At 46.4% G+C, this 20,519-nt stretch overlaps 1 long non-coding RNA gene across 1 annotated transcript in view; it reads left to right on the forward strand.

Annotated features, from left to right (window-relative positions):
• LOC112988947 (uncharacterized) overlaps positions 1 to 20,519 on the forward strand; it is a 37,679-nt gene extending 17,160 nt beyond the window's left edge. Inside the window, exon 6 of the long non-coding RNA XR_003260663.2 lies at positions 17,340 to 20,519. This is a non-coding gene — a long non-coding RNA (uncharacterized LOC112988947). The remainder of the gene's footprint in view (positions 1 to 17,339) is intronic.

Genomic DNA, 20,519 nt, shown 5'->3' on the forward strand with positions numbered 1-20,519 from the left:
TTTCCCCAAACATGATAGTTTCTATTGGCTGCTCTTTTTGTTTTTTTAAGCCCTTTTTGGGAAGGGAAGTGGAAGAGCTGGAAGGAGAGGGGAAAGGTCCTTCGAGTGTGGTTATAGAGACATGTGCCACTGACGCCAGTGGCAGTGACCAGATCAACCTTTACATCTATGTGTCTGTGCTCTGAGCTGCAGCCCACATCCACCCTCCGTTTCCACAAACGCCAGAGCACAGAGGGGGTTCTCAGTGGCTGCATAATAAGATGGGTCCTCATTTCCTTTTGGAGACCAGCCTTAAGAGAGTATCAGTGTATTGATGAACTTAGTGACACATCAGTACACAGAGCTAACAAGAACCTGACAAATGGTGAAACACACAAACATATCCACACCTGAGTGTCTTTTACACAGTGCATGATCAACTGGATACCCAGGGCATAAGCTTAAGGGATCAAGCCTGCAGCTTTTATTTAAAAATGCAGTATGCTCTTACTTGTCACAAGCCCCCATTCTTAGGTAACCTTTAGATGCTTAGGGTCAGGAGGCACCATTTTGACCGTCAATTCTGCCTTACAAGTAGGAGCCTGGATCATGAAAAGAGAGAGATGAAGTAATCTAGTCAGGGGAGAAAGGAAATATCTCGAAGTTGGATCAGGGATAGGATTTAAATGGGATTGCTGAGGACTGCCAGAGTTACTTCTTTGCATCTTGACTTCAACTGAGATGGAGTTTCCTTTTCCTGTGTCAACCGCTAGGTTTTGTGGGCAGCTGGGAAAATGGCACGCACAGATAACTGTAATGAGGTGTGAAAGTCTGAAGTGGCAAATGAAAAGTCCTGGGTAGAGAGGAGGACTAGAGTTGAAGAGATTGATAAGCAGAGAGGGCCATGATACTGCATGACATAAAAGCTTGGAGGACTTTAAGGGGAGGGCTAACATGGTTGGGAAGGTGATAGAGCTGCATTTCAAGGCACCTGAGGGGAAGGCAGGAAACTATGCGTGTTGGGAATCTCATAACCAAGAGAGGCATCTGGGCCACCAGCAAGGATTTATTTCTACTGAAGGTAGAAAACAGGCAGTGTTTCCCAGAGCAGGACAGTCCGTACAGGCGATTAGAGAGTAGGTTACCGTACAAGGTAAAAGAGGAGGAAGAGGGAGTTTGAGGATATTTCTTCAGAGCCTTGGTGCCGTGCTGCAGGCTTCAAGAGGAAACCCCGTAGCAACAGGTTTCCAAAGGGTTGCAATGAGATGCCAGTTCTGTTGGTGGGACAACATCAAGTAGGCTGCAGGCAAATAATGTCGTCCCATTTTATTATGCTGACTTGATTCATGCTGTTTAATGTCTTCCTGTCCCTTTTTTTCTAGTCACAGGTATTTCATTAGCTAAAGTCGCAATTGATCTGTTTGGTTCAGTTGTCTTCATTGAGGAATGCACTCCAGCCTTTGAGACATTCAGCTGCAGGCTGTGAGTTGAATCCCCAAGCTTATCCAGTCCTGGAAATTGTAGGAGGTGGGGCTGGAAGGATCACGGGCAGGCCACCTACTCCTCCCTGAGCCCCAGGCAGGATCAACTGACTAATGCTTTTTCCAGGCAATTCTTAAAAACATCTAATGCTGGCATTCTACAACTTCCCAGGCAACCTATTCCACTGCTTCCCTGTCCTTACTCTTAAAAAGGTTTTTAGTGTAATTGCTTTGCTCTAATTTAAGCCTCTTACTCTTTTGCCGCAAATGGACTTGGAAATGAGATTACTCCCTTCCGGCTTTATATGTTAGATGACCACTACCATGTCTTCACTGCCCACACACTTCTTTGGTCCAGATGATCTTATCAATACAGTTTTGCAGTTTTATAGTATGCAGCCTTTCCCAGTTGACACCTTTGCTGGACTTCTGGCCATTCCTATTGCTCTTCTTTGCACTTTCTCCAGTAGGTTCACAGTCTCCCTGAACTGTGGTGGCCCAGACTGTACATATGACACTTCAGATGAAATCATCACAGCATAGAGAACAGGGGAAAAATTATTTCCTGTTTGTCACAGACAGTACTTCTGTTTATGCACCTCATTGTAGTACTTTCATTTTTCACTGCAGCGCGACTGTGTTCATTCATGTTGAGCTGTCATCCCTAGATCTTTTTCTGCAGAACTTCTGCTGTGCTGGTTGTTCCCCAGCTCATCTTTTAATACTTGATTACGCCTACCTAAATGCAGAGCTGCACTTTGTCCCTACTGAATGGCACTTATTTTCCTGTACGTTTCTCCAATTTGTCAAGATTGTTTTGCATTCTCATCCTGTTCTCCAAAGTGCTTGTTCTTCGTGGTGTCCTATGCTAATTTAATAAGTGTTCTCTACTCTTATTCCTTCAAAGATATTAATGAAAATACTGAACGCTGCCAGACATAAAACAGATGGCTTCAGAACTTCATTTGATACATACTGCTGGTTTGACAGTGAAGCATTTATAACTGCTCTTAGTCTGGTTTTCCAACCAGCCGTACTCGCCTCTAACAGCAGTTTGTTCTAAACTGTTTCTTTATGAAAGTGTTAGGTGAGTCAATGGCAAAAGCCATACTGAAATCAAGATATAAGACCCACTACAGAAGGAAATTAGATTGATTTGATGTGATTTGTTCTTGTCAAATCAGTGCTCACTGTTCCTCATCAATTTGTTGTCTTCTAGGTGCTGGAAAAAAGTTTATCTAATTACCACTTCCAGTATTTTCACAGGAATTGAAATTAAGTTACCTGGTCTCTGATTCCTGGCTCTTCCTGTTCCCCCTCCCCCCTTTAAAAGTCGGTGTAAGTTTGCCTTTCCCAGTCTGCAAGAAACAACCCCCTGCCTCTGAGCTCTGTGCTAATGGCTTCAAGTAGCTTCAGCCAGTTTTCCCAGTATGGTAAAATGATTTTCATCAGGCCTTGCCAGTTTGAAAATATCTGACTTATTTAGACACTCTCTGAGGTCCTCTTTCGCTCTTGTATTCTTACCCTTTGATTGTTTGTGCTGGTTGTGTTAAACATATCATAAAAGGGGCAACTTTGAGTAAAGACTGAAGGAAAAAAGTATCAAACACTTCTGCATACTTGGCATTATCACTCAGTAACTCCTTCTCCTCACAGAGGCCCTGCTTTTTCTTTGGCCCTCCTTCTGCTACTAATAAACACGCTGACGCCCACTGCATGTTGCATCACTTAAAACTTTTTCATTTTGTTCCTCCATGTTTATGCTATTTTATACTTAGTAACACGACCCAGTTCCACTTTCTGTGTGCTTCCTCTGCACTTCTGCAGCTAATGGAGAGCTCATGATTTATCCAGTTCATCTCTTACTAGCCTTCTTCAGTGTTTGTGCTAAGTAGTAGCACTGAGCAGTTCACAAATAGTTCTTCAGCACTTCTTTTGTGCTTGTGCCCTCCATACAACTTCCTTAGAGCACTGTCAACTCTGCAAAAGTCCTCTGTGACTTGTATTTGTTCCCCTGAGGTCTTGTGTAGTGACACCCTGAGTTAGCTCAAGCCTGTCTCCTTGAAGTCCCCTGTTCCGTCTTTGTTTTTTTTCTCCTGCCTCCTTTCCTAGAAGTCATGAATGCTACCACTTCAAGGTCACTCTCACCCTGGCAACTTTTCACCCTCATCTCCAGAATCAAGTTTTGAGGAGTATCTAGTCAGGAAGAAGTTAAAGAGAGAGCTGTACTCAGTTCAGGGAAGAGCACAAGAGGAGTATTGGAATACAGCTGAACAGATACCCCTGCATATTTAGCACTCACTTTTGTCAGGAAAAATTAATATTAACTTTTGCAATTATCTGCCCCTGTCTATGAACTTGTCATTAAATTCCAGGACATCTTGCTAATAGTGGTGGAAATGTTTGTGTTATTTGTGTAAAGCATGAACAGTACAAGCATATTATTAAAAAATTATCTTCTCCATCTGCCTGTCTCAGGATTCTTTTATGGTACCTATTATGTCTATGTACAATGAGAGGGCTTAAACTTTAGAAGACATTTAGAAATTCTATGTGTAATAAGCAGATAATTAGATTCTTCTTTATTCAATTAAGCATTGGCATTAAAGTGTGTTTTTAATCATGGAGGCTCAAGCCAATAAGAGCTATTTCATCATCACTGTCACAGCATCAAGGAATCCTTGTTATGAGGCAGAGCTCGCTGTGCTCCGTGCTCTGGAAGTGCTATTGAACACCGCTCCAGCTTCTAAATGGCCAACCAAGATTCATCTGGCCTTCAAGACTAGATTAATCTTTTTCCAGCCAGTTATACATGCACTGTGTGCATTGTTCCTGGTAATATCTCACCCTAGCTGGATTAATACTAGAAGAGCTTTACCTAAATGTAGCTTCATGCTCAAAACTTCCAGTAAAAACCTTGCTTGTGGAGGCTGCTTCTCCTATATTCTTTGCTGCCGTCCCACCCAAGCTGACCCTCTTTGAGCCCAGGGCTGTCTCCCATGCGCAAGAGGTCCTAGGTGCTGAGTGAGGGGTGGCTGCCAATTGCCTGGCCCCTGTACTGTTCTGGGAAAGCTCCTTGAGCTGTGTGAAGGCGAGTTTGCTTTCGGCTGTCATTAGTAGTTCTGATGTGTTCTTGCTGAAGAGCCTTTAAACACCAAGCTATTTGCCTGTAAGCACTGTTGGCAGGGTGGCCATTAACTCTTCTGCAAGTTATTTTAATCACATTATTGATTCCATTACTTCATTATAGTTTAGCTCCACTACAGCAAGTCTTGGCGTTAGGATGAAGAAGCAGCTACTTAACTGAGCACAGCTACTTAACTGAGCACAACCGACGTTTCATTATGGGGCACCCAGAACCAAAGAGAACTCCTGGAGTTCCCAGGGATGCTTGCCTAAGATTTGAGATGGTTTCTAAGGGAGTTGTTGCCTTTATTCCAACATCCCAATCAACCATATGAGTACAATTTCATAACTGACTCCTCTATATGCACTTGATAGAATTTTTTATAAAGAAAACATTATTCAACTGTTATGGAAGAGCTGTGACCATCTGCTATTAGCTAGTATTCTTGAAACAAGTCTGATTTCATGTCTTTATCTAACAGTTGTTGATCTGATGCATGCTCTGATGATTGCTCTGAGTCGTAGGAAGCTCCTTTGGAAAGTGCAGAGACTTTCAAACCTCAAGAAGAATAAACTAATCACAGGTGGTTGATTGGGTGAGCCACAATACTAAATGCTGCATATTCTGTTACTCAGCTGGGTCTTGGAAAGCTGATTCCTCATAAAAACACAAATTTACAAACTGCTGTGGTAGTACATCCTTCTTTTATGGTCTAATCCAGAATCCACTGGTAGTTGGAGAACTCTCCTGTTTACGCTTTTGGACGTTGGATCAGATTTTATAAGGCTTCAAAAAAGCTGTGAAAAGCTGTGGGAAGATTTGAGAAGCTTCCCATAAAGACATGGATGGGTAATTTATTTATCATTTTTAAACATATACCTAGAGGCGTAGACAACTAGCATATTTACATTAAGCAAATAGTATTCTGGTTAAAAGAAATCATACTGCTGGCAAGCAAAGAACCCCCTGATATTGTAGCTCATCTTTCCTAAAGTAAAATCAAAAGTAACAATGCCAGCTCATCATTTCAAGCTTCCTAAAACAAAACATCTATTAAAAGTAATTCACCTCAGGCAAGAGCATGTTGTAACAGAGAGGCTTTCCACTGTGCTCTGATATGGCAACATACTTAGTCCTGCTGGATCAAAACTGGACTGGCAACTGGCAGCAATGAAAATGTCCCTCTGAGAAGACCTGGCTGCCCCAAGCCTGGCACCTGGCACCCACTGCAGCCAGATTCAAATCTGTTGTTGACTTCTGTGAGGCAGGATAGAAAGCCACACATCAGTCCCATGACCCTTCATGCTATTAGCACTTATGCAGAAATAGTTGGAAAGACAATTTACCCTAACTTGTGTCTCGGCAAAGTGAGGATAATGTGTGCACCTGCAAGAGAAGTGCAGATGAAAAGTCAGTGCCAACAGTCTGCAAGCACATAAAGTGGGTATGCTTAGATTTCACTGACTGTTTAGCAATCATGTCATCATTAATACGGAGTTATTCCTCTTTATCACACTGTGTCCATCCTATTTCTTTGTCCTCTCCTATATGTGTTTTTTTATTTTGTCTGGATGTGTTGAGTTCTCTGAACTGGTTGGCTTTCCCTCCCCCCTTCCTTTCCCAACCCCTTCCCTCTCCATCTCCGTTCCAGTATGTCTTAACAAGGAAATGATTTTTCTCTGAAGAAAGGTTTCATTTTGGATACCATTATCTGAGTAAAGATTGAGTCTTTTTGTCAAACTTTCTACTTAATCACAACACCAAAAAGTGCCGTTGGAAACCAAAAAGATAAAGTACTGGGGTGTAAGGGGTCTTTTTAAATAAGTTTTCTGTATTATGCAATTATACAGATACATATTTTACCTTCTCTTCCTTAAATCAGTTGATGAATGTTTTCTTTAATTGAAATGGTGTGATATAAAAGGAAGCCCACTCAAGACTGGCTTGTGAAGATGACCATGGGGGACAGCCTCCCTCAGAACGGGCGATATCGCAGTGTCAGAAAGCAGAGGCAATGGGCCATCGGCTGCTTACGACACCGCGGGCAGCCAGTGGTGTTCCCTGGTCAAGCAGTAGCATCTGCTTAAGCAGGGCAAAGAGATGGGTGTCAATTACTTTTTCTTTCTCTGCCTGTTGGCTGGACTCATTCTGGACCCTGGCAGGATGGCAGAGGCTGTGCTGGATGTCCCCGTGCTGCATCCCACAGCACTTCTGGTGCCCCAGCAAGGGCCCTTGGAGCTGGCCTGCTCCTCCTGCAGCCCTCATGTCCACACTGGTCACCTGTCTAATGAGACAAAGCCTTGATGGAGCCTGAACGTCTGGCTGTGTCATATGTGTCATGAGGTGTGCTGCTCTGGGAAGGGAGAGCTGACAGAAACTGCCACTCGTGAGGTTGATGGAGGAACAGCGACGGGGCGATTTGGTAGAGATCAGTTTCAGGTGGCGCAGAGGTGGGGAAGAGCGGGTGTTAACCTACTGCTTCTCACTGCAAAGAAAGCAGGGGCCATCAGGTGGAAGGATCAGGTTGCGTAAACATGAGGCAAGAAAGTACCTTCCCACGCAGAAAAGTGATGGGGCACCTTCCACGAGGCGCTGCTCATGTCAATGTAAAAGCAGAGTTAAAATGTGGCTGGACAAATGCATGGCTAAAAAGTCCTCCAGGGCAATCGACGACAACAATCTAGGTCAGGACTGCTGGTCACCTACCCTTGCAGGCATTTTTCCTAAGCACTCACTGCTTTCCCCTCTCACAGATGTGGCTTTGATGTGTCTTTGCTTCCCGTCACTCTCGTCTTCCCTCTTCTCCCTGCCTCTAGTGTGGGCACTTCCACTCTGCCTTGACTAAGGGGCACGGCAGAGCTGCCTGACTGAACAAATAACTCCAGAATGAATTTTGCCTCACAGCGACATGGTAGCAAACCCTCTGGTGGCATAAATTGTCATGAATCATTCACTTTTAATGGAATGATGACAGTTGATGCAATGAAGAATATGTCCTATAATTTTTCTTCTACTGTCTTGTGAGTTGGAAGGAGTTAGCTTGTTACTGCTTTTGTCAGAATGAGGGGGGGTGGATTTTTCCTACTGATCTTTTCTTTTAGGAATTCAATTCTTGTCTGTGCTGAAGAATTAATTCATCAGAGACAAACAGCTGACCTTGTAGGAGATCTAAGCATGCTGGAGAGAAAATAATTCTTAGTTTAAAAAAAATAAATACACAAACAGTTCCAGCTCTTCTGTAAGGTGTGATAAGAGTTCCAAATGTGCATATAAAACCTGACAAAACTAAAGTATGAACAAGTAGGCATGATTTTTCTAACACTGTTTAGGGTGAAAAGCAGGCATGGCAAAAACTAACTGAAAACTCATTTGAAAAGGCCTGCTTAAAAATAAGAATCATAAAAAAGGAAATTGAAATATAAACCCAATTTTGCAATAATATTTTGCAAATTGTCTTCATTTTGGAAGGATGCAGAGCATGTTAGGATCAGCTGCCTGCATAGACTATTTTATAGTAAATCACATTGCATTTTTCATCCCCAGAACAATCTCCAGCACTACAGTCCTTTTATTTATTACCAAAATGTTCAGCAGCAAGGAGAGCTGAAGCAAGGGGAGGAAATGGCTTCAAGAACATGGCAAGAATCCCTTAAAGTTAAGGGAATTGAATGGGGAAAGTTACTTTAAAAGTACAGGTGGTCAGTGTAAATTATTGAACACTTGAAATGTTTTCCCTTGATGATTTTAATCACATTGTGAAATCAGTCATTCATGCTTTTGTAAAACACTTGATTTATTGGGAGCTTTAATCTATTAGTTGCAGCGCAGGAGCCAACTATGCACTCAGCTCCCTGGGCAGAGCGAGCTGGGCCCAGCAGCACACCAAGGTTGCAACTACTGACCATGCACTGCTGTAAAATTGACAGCGACCTTCCAAAACAGGAAGCTGTTGCCCATAAGTACTGAAGTCTCCCCATGCATCCTATCTGAACTCAAGAGAGAGCATCCCAAAAGCCTTTCCTGCCCTCTGAAGGAAGGTGTCCACCTGCAGAACTGTACTCAGCATGTGCCGTGGGTTGGTGGGGAACAGCCTGATTAATCCCTCTTTGCTTGCACTCGGGACACGAGCGGAGCACTTCTCCATGTATGAGGTGTCTTTGCCTCGTCTCAGAGATCCTTACGCAGATGCCAACTGTGCTGCCCGTCCTCGTGCACCGCGACCAGATCACACGTCCCCCGGGGGCTCCCTGGTCCCCTGTCAGCTCCTGAGGGCACGAGGACCGCAAGGGATGTGGTCCATAAATGAAGTTGGGTTGAAGTGTCCTAGGGAAAGAGGAACCTCTTCAGCAACCAAGCAAACACACCCAACAACTTTCAGACTCTTACTCAAGAAACCATCTTCTGATAATGACACTCTCTCTAACTGTTAACCATTCTGAGTTGTTCTTTTCAAAAAGGACTGTCAAGAAGGCTGTGGCGAACTGAGTCCAACAGCAGTGCGGATCCTCTGGTTGGCCATTCTGATTTAATACCTGGGTAGCCAGTCAATACAGTGTGTGTCAGGCTGGCTCATGGACTCTCCCTGAGCCCAGGGTGTATCAGGTACCAATGCTATTTCTTTTTAGCATGGCAGCTGCTTTGTAGCTGCTCTGGCAGAAATTATGCCTATAGCGAGCAGAGAGGACACCGAGATTTTAGCACCCTGAGATGGTCTGTGCAAGATGGGTTTTGTCAAATACTTAACTATGCTTTGATCACACTTTCTTCCACATAGACTCTCCCTCTTTCTGTTCTTGAAGCACTGACTTATTTTTCCATTGTATTTGGAGATTCCTCTTGTCTTCATTATAAGTTATAAGAATAACTTCAATTTACTGTGGATGATGCCTTTTTTTTGCCAAAACATTTTAGTTCAGTAATAACACCAGCTGACGTTGGCTCAACTCTTCTATAATTAACCAATGCAATCAGATCTCATCCATAGCATACCACAGTGAATGTGAAGGTAATTTAGGTAAACAAGGGCTGGGATAAGCAGGCAATATTTTAGTGTATTTAATGCATTAGCATATTTAATACCCATATCTGATAAGTAAGCATTTAATAAACAAGTTTTGGCTGCAGCGACATCGTGCAAAGGTCGTTGTAAGACCTTTGAGGCAGACTGCCATAGTCTTTATGACTGTACAACACTTTGCATAATGGGGTGTTGAGCTGGGTGTGATAGTAAAGCATGACAAGGTTTCATGTCTGCAGGCTGTCTAAAAGCAAAGGAGACATAACGGAAGTGCAGGATCCCCATTCTACCTGGGCAACCATGCTGCTGCCAGCTGTCATAGCTGATTGCAAGATTTTGCTCATCTATTTCTTTTCAGTTTTTATCGACTGTGTTGGATTGACTAGGGAATTTCCAGAAACTAAGGGCCAGATCTTTTGCTGGGAATTTTGTCTTTGGCATTAACGAGAACAGGAGCTAGTCTGTAATGTTCACTACTCGAACTAATCGGGCTGCTTGAATCAGAGTTCAGCTATAGCCCTGGTTTGAAGCAAACATAAACACAGTGGGCTTGTTGGGGCAGCTTTATGCTTTTTTCCTGGAACAAATTTGGCAGATCCATAGACTGAAGGATTTCCCCTTTCCCTGTCATCATCCTGTGTATTGGGAAGTCCTTCCTTGGACTGTCCAGGGTTGTCAGTGCTCTCCTTTCAAGGCCCTGAGAGATGATGACAAGAGTAAGGTAACGAAAGGGTGGGCACAGCTGGGCACACCTTGAGCGCAATTTAACCCATGCGCACACACTAAATTCCCCTTGTTGGCAGTTAGTGCAGTTGAGCATAGCCCAAAGACTGCCCTAAAAGCCACTAAAAATCAGAATGATGTCAAAGGAGCCTGCAGGGTGCGGATGGCACGGCTCCTTTGCAGCCCTCTTCCTCCTGGCCCCAGCACATGTTGCACAGATGATACTCTGCAGTGCCACATTTGCGAACGCTCAAAGTAGGATCTATTTTTTTTAACCTTAGCAACCTAGCTGCAGACTTATAACAGACATTTAGAAACTGTATGACTTTCCCTAATTGTCTGTACCAGTTTCAAGATAAGTCATTTTTAAAAGAATTACTTTAAACAGAAACTACTTTAAAACAGACTTTTATACTTCTTGTTTTTCCTTTCATCTTAGCACAAATGCTTACCCACTCTCTATCTCCTTTGTAGAGTTAATTATGCAAAGGCAAAGAAGCTACACTAACGCTGTAATTTTGTTTGGCAAGGTGAGCCGCAAAACATATGCTGTGTCATGCCTTTTTATTGCTATGCAAGAATTGCCAAAGAAGCCTAAAGGAGGAATCAAGGACATAATCGTTGTGAGGAAAAGAGGAAACAGTCCAGTTTTACAACACTGAGGCTTGTAACCACTTGTGGTAGATATTTTCAGAACTGGTTTAATTTTACATTATTTTCTTACCAACCGACAGCAGCTTCAAAGTGACTTTTGTTTAATTCCTCCGCTTTCTGATCCGTACTGAGTCATTTTACAATACCTGGGCAATCAAAGTCCAACTGATGCAGCAGATACCGCATGGGCCACAACTGCTAAACCCTCTCTCCACACTGTAAAAACACGCAGGGAGGCGACGCAGGTCGGGGCAGCCCTGGCAGAGGCAGACCTCCCCCTCCAACAGGTACCGACGGCCGCTCCCCGCTGCGCTGAGGGCGGCGCGCTGCACCTTATTCTGCTCCTGCTCCAGGAGCAAAACCTGTGTTTCTCCATCTAGACAACCTTTAATCAAGCAGGAGAGCACCGGGTGCAGGGAGACCGTTGTGGGGGGTGCTGCCCGCCTCCCGAAGCCCTGTGGCAAAACCCTCCACGGACGGATGGGGTTTTGCATGGTCTCCCAGGAGTGTCAGGGGGGTTTTCTCCCGGGAAGCCTCTGCCCTGGCTGTGGGTTGTCCTGGTCTTTCCTCTGGCAGCAATGTCAGACCGAGCAGCCCTGGTTGCCGGTGCCTGGCTCCATCTCCCGCCCCCTCCCCAAGCTGCGCTCTGAAACAAAGCGGAGCGGGGAACTGATTTGCGTTGAAAACATTGCAGCAAAAAGAAAATTATTTTTAACTCGGATCCCCGATTCCCCGATTCGATTCGCAGCTCAGCCCCGTCAGGGGGGCAGGCGCAAGCGGGCGCCCCTCGCTGCCTCCTCTGCGTCCCAGGGCCGGTGTGAGTCTCCGGAGAGGCTTGCAAGGCGCAGGAGAAATGCGTTTTTGGCTTTGTAGCAGAAAGGCCCCTTGCGAAATCTCCTGGTTGCTTTTGTTGCAATGCCTTCAAGCCCATTTGAAACTTTCGGAAACAGCCTCAGAAAACCAGCTGAATGGAAACAGGCCTGGCTGCTGAAGAGGAAGTAAATACTGGAGTAAAGCTGTTGTGGCTGCGTGTCCGTTCTCCCCCCGCCGCGGGGCCAGCAGGGCTGCAGCCCCATGCCGCGCAGGCCCGGCGGCCTCCGCTCTGGCCACGAGGAGCTCTGTCGGAGGAGGAGGAGGAAGGCTGCACCCGCCGGCTGCCCAGCCGGGGCTATCGGTGGCGAAGCCGTGGCTCCTGGTCGGAGAAAGCAGCAGGACAGGGAATGAGGAAGGGCTGCATGCCAGCGGGGAGCTGCAAGACTCCCTGCATTAGTCATCTGCAGATTTGCTAACGTTTGGAGGGAGGCGGGGGGGCAGAGGAGGAAGGAACGTATATTTGAAAGTGTACAAAATATGTAACGAAAGCATAATAAAGTTGGCTGTTAGCTGAATGCCGCTGAGACACAGGGTTAGTTTCATCCTTTTTTTTAACCCGGGGGGATTTTTTTGTGCAGAGAGGGAGAAAAGACCTTTGCTGTCTCCTGTGTTGACACCAGCCGCAAAGCTCCCACTGTGTCAGCAGCGGCAGGAGGGAGCAGCTGTGGGGAGAGGCAATGGGACCCGCGTCTGGGTGTCGTTACTGATCTGTGGCCAAGCACGGTCTCACACACAAAGAGGAGGTTTTTATGAGCTGGGACAACACTGAAAAAGAAGAACTGGAAATGTTTCTCTCTCAGGTCGGTTAGCTCGCCGTTACCATTTTCGTACCTGTTCTACGGAAATGCGCTTTCTGGACGTAAGCATTCAAAGAATTGATAACCAGCTTCGTATGAAAGCCTGTGGGAAAGGAACAAAACAAAAATGCCTTTAAAACTGTCCCCGTATCGCGTTTCATCACACATCCCTGAAGGATAGCCTTCCTTTCAGACACAGTCTGGGAAGCCAGAGGCTTGTTAAAGATAATGATACTTGTAAAGAGTAGAAATGCAGAAAGTGATGGAGAGGTTTGTAAGTAGGGGCTTGGAGAGGGAAAGCGTTACAACATCAATGCAATAGGCATAAAAGGAAGATTTTCTCAAAGACACAAACTAAACCTCACTGTCCCATTTAGCGCTGCTTTCAACCCAGCATCTGACAGATATCCGAAGCTATGCAGTGACACTAAACATGTCCTTTCAAAGGACAAAACGCAGAAGAAACTTTTCAACTATCACCTTTCGATAATGCAGAAAAAGTCGGAGCGCCCCGTGCTCCCGTGGCTCTGCTTGACCACCCGAGCTCGCACGGGCAAGAATCACGCACGTGCTGACACAAGCTCCATGGGGCGGCACGCCCCTTGCCATGAATGCACGGCAATGAGAAAGGTGCTCGCTTCTCTCATCTGTATCCTGGCAAACAAATAAAAAAAAGAGAAAGGAAATTAAAAATGTAACTGCAGGGAAGAACAGCGAGGCAGTTGGGCACGGTGGAACAGAGGGGCTTTGTGCTTTATTTCTGTGTGAGGGAAGGGAATTAAGCTGCGAAAACCCCTCTCTACCTGGGCTCCATCCTCCTCTTGTGCCCATCCCAAATACCTCCCAGGCAGGGCCCCGGCCTCCAGGAGCGGCAAATGCGCTGGTTTTGCTCTGTCGATTCGCCCTCCCAGACACTCATAATGCAAATACAAGGTGAGCAAAGGCGCTTTGCCTCCCTCCTGACAGCTAGGCCCTGCAGACTTGAGATATGGCAGTGGCAGAGATTTCTGATGAAGCAACTACTACGGAAGTCTGTAACTTAAATTTAAAACCCTGTTGTCTGTGACGATTCAGCCCTTTTGGGAAACTCAGTCCTGCTGGTTAAAAATGAACTGGTAATGTGGAAACGGTGAGAGGAGCAGCTCTGTCCCAGTTCATTCAAATGGACACACCTAAAGTCCTCGAAGACATAGGCAGGCTCCAGAAATCATGCTTTTGGCCGTGTCTGTAGCAGGAGCGTTACTAGTACACAAGTGCAGCCAGAATACCGTGGCTGCTCCAGAGCAACCATACCTCTCGAAACGTCGCAGCGGTACTGGGAAGTGTGGCAGGCCTGCCTTCATCCTTTTAACTTATGATGGCGCTAGCATTAAGGCCATATAAACTCAATTCCTTATGGGTAAGCTGTGCCTGCAACCACCTTTAAGTGCATCCCAGCACAGCAGTGTTAGCCATAGCATCTATCCATGGTCGATCTGTAGTTACAGCTGACATGACATGAGATTTCCCTGTGGATGCACTAGGCCATTTTAAGTTTGAGGAAAGCATAAGACATGGGGCAGTATGTGTTGATCATGTAAGAAAACTCCTCCTTTATTAATATTCAAGCCTTGGGATTGGCCTAAACTGAAGAGTTTTTTGGAGCAGTGTGGCACAGAACACATTTAAAATGCAGATGCTGCTTTAACACTTGAAATGTTCATACTAGAACTGATGCAGTCAAAATTAGGCCTTCACAGGAACCCCATTTCCTTTGAGCTGCCCTTGAAACCAGCAGACTTACCTTGTAGGGGTGGAAATATTCTTGATCTCCAGTGATCAAAGGCTAATGTAAAGTGTCTGTGTCTCTCTCTCAAAGAGAAAAAAAGAGCAAAACCTCAAGAAGTTGCAGGATGTGTGGGGCTTAATTCTCACTATCTAAATGCTTCTTTGCTCCAACCCAGAGGTGTTAAAATTGCATATCCCCCTTTTGCGCTGAAAACAGTCCAGAGGGCACCTGGGGCTTGGGGTCATGACCTGGTCACTTAACAGGGGGACGAGCACTGAAGAGACCCATGCCTCCTGCCGTCTGCACTGCTCGGGGTGCCCCTGGCTGAGGTGCCCCTGGGTTGCAGCAGCTTGCTTTAATTCAAATACAACTGGCTGCCGCTTTGCCTTGATTGTGCTGGTGTCTGAGCAGTGGTGATGCAAAAGCCGTTCGCTAGCTTGCGTCCATGCGGCGAGGCAGGGCAGACAACTGAAGGGGTAGCTTCGTCCCCATCACACTAAATTGTCTCTGCTTGTGAGTCAGAGCCCTGACTCATGAGCTGGTGCGGATTTAGCTGCAATTAGACGTTGCCGCCTACAGCTGGCCGCGCTGCTCCTCTCCTGGAGGTGGCAGGAGCGAACACACGCTCAGTCATCTGAAATATTCAGCCAGACATGCTAGTTTAAACCGTGGAGGAGGGTAGGCTGGGGTGAGTGTACAAGCAAACACACACACTGCAGTAATAAAGCTGTGGGAGGAGGTTTCCACACTGGCTTGCCGGCCGGAGGTTACCTGCCGCTCCTGTCTGACGACCGGGCTGCCCGCGCGATTCTGCGCCAGCCCTGCTCACCCAGCTGGCCTGGACCCCGCAGCAAAGGTCTCTGCCAGCCCGGCGCCGGGGCTGCTGCAAGTCGCTGCGGCACTCTGACACCTGAGACCAGGGCAGATGTTTGCTAAATGGATGTATCAGTGCCCGAAGGGTCACGAGCATCCTTTCTCCTGGCATTTGCATTGCTTTGGGAAAATTAGCTATATTGATGCTAAAGAGCTAGAAACATTTGCATTGACATCTATTTAATCATAAATGGAAATTGCCTTGAATTTAGTGAAAATAAGACAGTGGCGATACCCAGGATAAGACTGATCAGGATTATTTGTGAACCCCCGTCATATTTTGGTTGGAAGAGCCAAAATTGTGTAGCATGTGCTTATTCTGGCTCTAGGGTTTTTTTTTTTTTTTTTTTTTTTTTTTTGTTAGCATTAAACCACCTGTCGGAAGACAGACCATGCCTCATCCAGCACAGAGACAGCCAGTACAGTGTTAATTCAGCAGTAGTTTTTGAACAAATGGGAGCATGCATGTACACAGGATCAGCACTCTGCATCAGGAGGCCACGCTGTTTGTGATCCTTTATTGGAAGCCGTAAAGTCAAGTTTTTTTCTATCAGCAGCCCACATGTCTGCCAGTTTTACTGAAATGGTTTAATGTCAGCCCTTTGATTACACCGGTGCAGCCCCTTTCTATAGGCTAGTCCTTAGCTTTAGGTTAGTCATTGCTTTTGCTTTACACTTAGGAATTTTATTTGACACAGGAGCTGGCAAGTGATGCATCTGCTCCGTCATATTCCCCCAACATCTCTCCCTTTGTTCTTTCTACCTTTTATCCTTCGGGTTTGTTTTGCAGAGGACTCCTTCCGTCACCCTGCCACCTTCCTCCTTTTCACCCTGCCACCCTGCTCCCCCTTTTCTACACCTAATTCCTTCTGCCTACCTCTGCTTCTATGGGGGAGGCAGGAGAGTTGCTATTATTTAGCGGTTTTTATTATTTAGCAATGCTAATTCTGTTGCTCTGAATTAATTTCCCCTTTGTTCATCTGCTATAGAGAGACGTGTAAGATCTGCAGCGATGCCACTAAAATGGGACCCGCAGAGGCGCCTGTGGCGGTGGTGCCAGCCTCCCCGGCCCCCTCGGCCAGCGCTCAAGGCCAGGCGTGCAGGGTGTGCGCCAAGCTGCAACTTGGGATTAACACACCGGATCCAGCACTGCAGCAGCAAACACCCATTAGTGCAACGAAAGCCAGGCTGACAGCTAGCAGTGCCCAGTGAGGCTGATTACAGGGCAGTTTGTGCCAGCAGCCAGGGAGAGGGCAGTGGCTGGCGCCCAGGGGATCCTTGGGGCACAGCGGCCTCCCCGCGCCGCTGGTGGAGACCAGCCGTGAGCTGGATGCCCGGGGCTCCGCTGGTCCTGTCAGCAGCTCCCAAGAGTGCCCCCGGGCCTGGGGTTTGAGCTGCTGCAAAACCAGCCAGGCTGGTGCGCAGGGCTCCTTCCCACCCCTCTGCGCTGGGCAGCACACACGTCCTCCTTCGCACCGGTGCAACGCGCTCCCAAAGCAACTGCCATAGGCATGCATATTTGCGTTTCCTTCCCATGGCTGTGAGGCCAAATCCTATGTCCCGGCGGCAGGGTGAATCAGGGCGGTCAGGCACACTGCTTCAGAGAAGAGAAATGTGGCGGCAAGGCCAAGTACTAATGCCTTGCTCCAGAAGAAATGGAACGCCTGGCTGCAGCGCAGCTATGCAACGTTTCCAGCAATTAATTCAGCGAAAAGGGAGGGAGGAACCATGGCCCTCCAGGCTAGCTGGGCTTCTTTTTCTTTCTTTTTTTTTTTAATCTGTGCTTGGAGGGCTCGCCTGGCAAAGGCGTTCCCTGAGGTCAGCTAGCCTAGCGAATGGTGCCTGGTGAATAGACACCCCATGGCACTTTTGCAAAGGTCCTCCACTGGGGGAACATGGCTTTTCTCTGCAAGGTACTGCTATTGCCCTGGGACCATGTGCTCTGAACATGAGGCAGATGGAGGAAGGACCTTCCCACCGTCTGGCATCTGCTTACAGAAAGGCAGAGAGGTGTGTTTAAATTCCTTTTTCTCTGTCTGTTGGCTAGACTCATCCTGGACCTGAGCTGGATGACTACACCTGCGTGGTGCATCCCACTCACTCTTCATGAAAAATAAGCCCCACTCGGGAGATCCTGCTCACAGCCAGGTGGGCTGTGTCTGCATCCTTCTCTCCTGAAACCAGATAACCCCGGGAGCAAAGCCATGCCTTTCCAGGCGCTGATTCACAGCCTCTGACAACACATGCCGGCTGGTTCAAGGCAGCGGCATGCGGAGCCGGCGGCCGCCCCTGCCCAGCGCCGCCCTCCCTGGAGCTGGGACGGGTTAAGGGACCCAGTGCCGTAGCGTGGACCTCCCGGGTCCTCAGCTGCTGCTGGACGACCACTTCATCATCCGGCCTCCGTTGCAACGAACCTAACAGAAACTTGCCGTAAAGAAAGAGAAACCAAACCAGAGTGGAAAAGTCAGAAGGCAGCACGAAAGCGTTTAAGTGGACTGCACTGCCGGGTACCAGCTGGCTTTGCTGCCCCTCTGGTTCATGTCGGGATCTCCTTTTGCTGCTGTTTATCATCTCCTCAAGCTGCCTCTCCAGCATGAAAGCAAGCAGTGATCATTGGAGATATTAATGCATTATGGGAAGGGTAACTAAAATAGCAGCTCTCCTTGATGCTGAAGAAGTCATCTTCCTCCAGTCTCCTTAGCACAAATACTCTTAATGGAAAATGAATCAGCTCTTTTTGGGCTTTGCTCCAGGAGCCCCTCTGACTAATTCTGCCCCAAACTGCCAGGGCTGACCCTGCACAGTGGTGCAATCACAGCAGATAGGACTTGGTCACGTTTGGGTGGAGGCAAGGAAAAACTGTTTTGCAAGCCTGCCCAAAAATCCTCATGCTGACTCTGCCAAAACCACACCAAACATATGGTAAATTAAATAGCTGGCATGGAGTTGTTTTTGGACTGCAGGAGCATTTCAGCACTGTGGACTGCTCTTTAGCTGTCTTGAATTTTATTTACACTGTTTTAAGTATCTCCATATTTAAGAAAGAGAAGGCAAAGAAGAGGGCAATGCTGATCTTTTGTGCTTTGGATGCTTCTAAATGCACATTATTTTTATAACTATGTTAGCAGAGTCCTAATGCTTGTCCTATCCCACAGTTAAGAGCAGTAATGGCATTGCAGAGGGTTTCACCTCCTCATTCGGCAATAGACTCTTGCGGAAGAGCATAAAGAAGTGTTTTCTGTCTTGCAAGGGGAGCTCTGGCTATTTCACCATATGAATGTCCCATACATGTCATGGAGCTGATGAAATCATGTGCAGATCCATGCTAATAAAGGCTGTATTCACATGGCAGATTCCTCTGCTATATATCTTCGACCATATCTAAGCTGGTATAACCATATCAACAAATACATCCACACAGAACTGTAGCAAGGCTGGAGTGAAAGGGAGCTGCCTTGGGCTAATGCCAGATGTGTGTGCAGATGTCTAAAACTTCATCAGCTACTGCTGTCCACAAAGATGGACTGCCTATTACAGACCCAGGCAATTTTCAGGGCAGCAGTGGAGATGTTCTGCCCTCCCAGATGCCACATGCTGCATGACTTCCCTCGTGGGGCACTGTGGATCCACTGGAAATCTGAGGCTTGAAGTCACAGGAATAAATGCTCCTTTCCTCACGTGGTGTTGCTTATATGGATTCAAGTACCCCAAACCATTTTCAAGTCCTGTCAGGTGATGTGGAAGAAACATTACAGAGAAGCAAGATCTTAAAAAAGAGTGGCCAGAGGTGCCAGATGTCTTTGGTGATTCGGGAGGCAGCCTTAGGAACAGCTGCGGTGGATACAACCACAGAAGGAGGATGAAAGCAAAACAGCCAAACAGCAGTGATCATGGCAAGAAGTGACTTTTCTCAAGATCTGGGTGTTATTTTTCCTCCTGGAGCTGCAGTGGCAGCATGCCAGGAAGGAGACCGTACCTCCGTGTGCAGCAGCCCTTGCCATTTGGCAGCTTGCCACCGCAGCCTGCACCCGGGAGCTCAGAGCGCAACTGTTCTCCAGCCCTGTTCCAACTCCTAGCTTCTCCCATTCGTCTGTAAGCTGTGGCCTCCTCACACAACATTGCATTTGTGAAGGGCTTTTGTGAGAGAGAATGAGGAGGCAAATCCTGCATAGCTGCTGCCCTGTTCTTGCCACAACCTCTGGCTCCATTAGCACATCTTCTCAGGGCTGAGCCATTGCATAGGGGGACAGGATGACCAAAACCCAAATAATTTGTTTATTCAGCAACCTGATCTAAGCAAAGATTATGCAAGACTGATTAAACAAACTTTTTGGCACAATCCAGCAACAAGCATCAATAAACTCTTTTTCCGCTGCTTTTCTTTTCTGCCATACATTCAGTTCAGTGCTCAGCCAGTAATCTCTAAGCTCACTAAGCTTTCTAAGTCACTAAGCTAAAAATGAGAACAGCAACAGAAACAAAAGGAAACATAGAGAGAGATGACTTAAGTGAGTTTGGAAATCACTTCTCATATGAAACACTCTTTTACTCACATACACGAAAAGCATCAAAATTCCCTACCTCTGATGTAAACAGCAGAAGGAAAGAGTCATCTGGAAGGACAGCATGATTCATCCTGAGGACCTGACTAGTAATATTCATCAGTGTTGAAATTCTCTCTGCAAGATGACTATATGTGAAAGCAGCACCAGTGAAATCCCAGCTTTGGCCATGAGAAGTATCATTAACTGCTAAGCTGTGTGGTTAGGCTCCAATGCCACAACCCTTGCTCCTGTGAGTAATCTTAAGTCATCCAACCAGTCTCAGTTAAAACAACAGCACAATTCAGGTAAGACTGCTTTACATAAGGGCAGCAGCATCACACCAGAGCACACTCAGCTTTTGCAGTCCTCTTTTGCAGAAGGTGCTTCTGAATAGAAACAGAAGTTAAATAGCAAAACAGAAGGTTTTTTCCTTGGTCTTGCAGAAAAACCTTCCTAGGGTTTCCTTTGCTGCCTGATTTGAACTCTTCCAGAAGACTGGAAAATTCAGACAATCTTTCCCTGTATGCTAATTGCACTGACCCAAATGGTAACAGGGCACAAAAGGCCTTGCTGGCTTTATGCATTGTTACAAGATACTTTCGATTGCATATTTGAATCTGTTTACCTAATCTTCCAGGCCTTTAGCCATGAATATTAAATTCCTTGATCACTATGCATTAGGA

The sequence above is a fragment of the Dromaius novaehollandiae genome, chromosome 3 (genome assembly GCF_036370855.1).
Source record: "Dromaius novaehollandiae isolate bDroNov1 chromosome 3, bDroNov1.hap1, whole genome shotgun sequence".
NCBI classification, from domain to species: Eukaryota; Metazoa; Chordata; class Aves; order Casuariiformes; family Dromaiidae; genus Dromaius; species Dromaius novaehollandiae.